The sequence below is a fragment of the Tamandua tetradactyla genome, chromosome 2, assembly GCF_023851605.1.
Source record: "Tamandua tetradactyla isolate mTamTet1 chromosome 2, mTamTet1.pri, whole genome shotgun sequence".
Taxonomy (NCBI): Eukaryota; Metazoa; Chordata; class Mammalia; order Pilosa; family Myrmecophagidae; genus Tamandua; species Tamandua tetradactyla.
Window position 1 is genome coordinate 195,866,553 of NC_135328.1, and position 2,906 is coordinate 195,869,458.

Consider the following 2,906-nt stretch of genomic DNA (forward strand, 5'->3'; position numbering starts at 1 on the left):
CCTGGACTCATGAGGTTCTCTCTGCACCTCCTTTTCCGAACTTGCTGTTCCTGCTGCATCTCCTCCCCCAGGGCTGCAGTGACTCCGTCTGTTCCCCCCTTCTGATCTCCCATTTAACAAACAGCTTCACTTAAAAAGCCATCTGGGAGAATGGATGGCACAGGGACACATTTTATAGAATAAGTTTTCAGAGTCAAAAGCCAAGAAATTAAAGGTACAGCACTTACGATTCCAATCTTATTAGGCCCCATAACTCTGACCCTAGAAGAACTGCATTTCTAGATTATAAATTTACCACCACCCATATTATCTTCCCAACATTCTGGGCTCCATCTTCATTTGTCTTCAATAGAGACTGCTCCCACTTAGTCCCTCCCACCTCCTCTTCCCTCAGGATAAAATCCTTTATTCCATCAAGGATGGGCTGCGTCCAAGACTTTCCTAATCTGAGACTCTCCATTTTTTTAAAATCACTGTTGCAGCTTGGGTAGCTGTGTGCCCTCTCCTACCCTACAGGAAACTCAGATGAAGGTTTGTCTTCTTCTGTGTAGTCTCCAAAGACAGATTTGGGCCAATAGCTGAATGGCCTGTGAAGGAGAGATGCGTCCAATGCTGGGATGGATGGATGGCCCTGGGATGGGGTAAGGAGTTCTCTGTCACTGGAAGCATGCACAGAGGATGGGTGAATACTCAGCAGAAAGGTCCAGCAGGAAGCCAAACAACAGAGTGGCATTAGAGCGTGGGCTTTGGAGGCAGAGGGATTTGGACCAAGTGCTGGTGCCCTATGAGGTATTGACCTGCAGCAATCCATTTACACTCACTGAGGTTTGTTTTCTTCATCTGGAAGATCAGGCAAAATAATAGCTCCTCCTCCACAGAGTTGTCATGGAAACAATAGGACATAATGTGCGCAAAGCACTGAGCATAGAGTGCATATTATCATAATGAGGAGGAAGAGTTGACCAAGTTTTGACACTCAAGCAATCTAAGATTCAAAATATCTGTGATTTTAAAAACCTAAGTCTCTGAGCTTCTAAGATTCAATTATCCTGAGATCATAAGACTGCCTAGGATTCTAAGGCTTTAAGATCATATGATTCTGTTATTCTTCTCAACTAAGGCTCATTAAGACTCTAAGTCTGTGTGATTCCAAGATTCACACTTCATTCCCCCATCAGTGGCGCTTGTCCCAGCCCTGAGCTGTTTGATGCATTGCAAGTGGGTATTTCAGTTCCTCTTCCACTTTCCAACCTTCTGACTTGATTTCTACCAGCCCTTACTACTTCGCTTGGGGTCCCTTTGCCCAAATCCAGACTTTCAGCTGTCCCCTTTGCTCTGGACACAGCCGATTCGTTGGTGCTCCTGCACTGTCCCCCACGTTTCCCACCCCAACGTCGCCATCTCTGCCTGCGGGGTCCTACCCCACCTTCAAAACCCAGGTCATCAGGAATACGTTCCGGAGGCTTCCTCTCACTGCCAGGGGATATTCAATGTCCTGCTCAGCGTTGCCTTCTGTTTAAATCATTATTACAGCTGTTACCACAGTCTGATGCCTTGTGGAGGTAGCTTCTTCTCTGCATCCCATGCTAGACCATCTCTGGCACCTTTCCTCCCATCCCCACAAGGCATAGCCCAGCTTTGCATGGCTGGGATTTTCATTGGGGCTCAGGGCCAAAGCCCCAGCAGTCATCATGGGCTCCCTTGCAGGCCATTAGAGAGAGGAGAGGTTGGCAAGGACAAGCATCAGCTGCTCCAGGACCCTGGTCCAAGACAGTCCACATTGCATTGGAAGCCCACCTCCAATGGGCCAAATAAGTAAGCAAATGAACAAACACATAAATACAAAGGACTTTGGTGGCTCACTGACTCAGAGGACTGGAAGTTCGGGAGTAGAAGCTTCAGTTGCAGCTGGATTCAGGTATGGGAGAGATGTCATGAGGACTCAGTCTCTCCACTGTTAGTTCTTCCATTCCCTGCATTGGTTTCCTTCTACACTGGCAGCCTCAGCCATGCAGGAAGAGATTCCAAGAGCTGGGATTAAACTTTGTTGTAACACATAAAACAGCAAGGAAGCTGGTCAATGCCAATGCAACGTGGCCAGGCCAGAGCCAGGGTTTGGGGGCTTTGGATATATCAGAGAGAAGCATCCCCAGGGGAATTGGGGCTGATGTTGGGGTGCTGGAAGGGCACTGTCCTCTCCCCACCAAGTCTTTTGCTACCCCCGGGAAAATGAGCACATTGAGCCAAAGGCTCAGACTCTTGCATTCCTCCTGGGCTCATGCCCTGCAGCTTCAGCTTGCAACCCGGAAGCCATGGCACACCCAAAGGTGCAGGGCCCAGCCTTCCCCTTCTCAGCTCTGCTGGTGGGGCCTGTGGGTGGCAGCTGAAGGCTGTTCCCAAGCGGTCTGCCCTGAGGGTCAGGGCAGGGTCCTGTGGGGCAGGGCCCCTCCTCCTGCACTGTGGGGAGGTGAGCGATGGAGGGGCCGAGGCCCTCCCTGCCGGGGCTCATGCAGACCCCTCTCTGGATGCCGGAGCCCAGGCTGAGGGGCCTGAACCCCAGGGCCAGCCTTCCCCAGCCACCCTGTTTCCATGGTAACCAGGGCTCTCAGGCTGGGGCTGAGCCCACCCCGTCCTGACTTCTGCCACTGGGAAGGCAGAGCCAGGCTGGCTGACCCCCTGGAATAAACGTGGCCTTGTCCTTGCCAGGGGGTGGGAGGGCGAGGTCCTGAGAGCCAGGCCTGGGCGGACGGAGCGGCTGGGGATCCACAGCCAGGTGATGTGGGGGCGCTGGTTACAAACCCACAGGCCTCTGTCCCTTTCCTCCTCCAGTTTCTGGTAAAAATCAAGAGGCTTTAGGACAGGGAGGCAGATACGTCAGTATTTTCTCAGCCTGTGAGACTGAATGC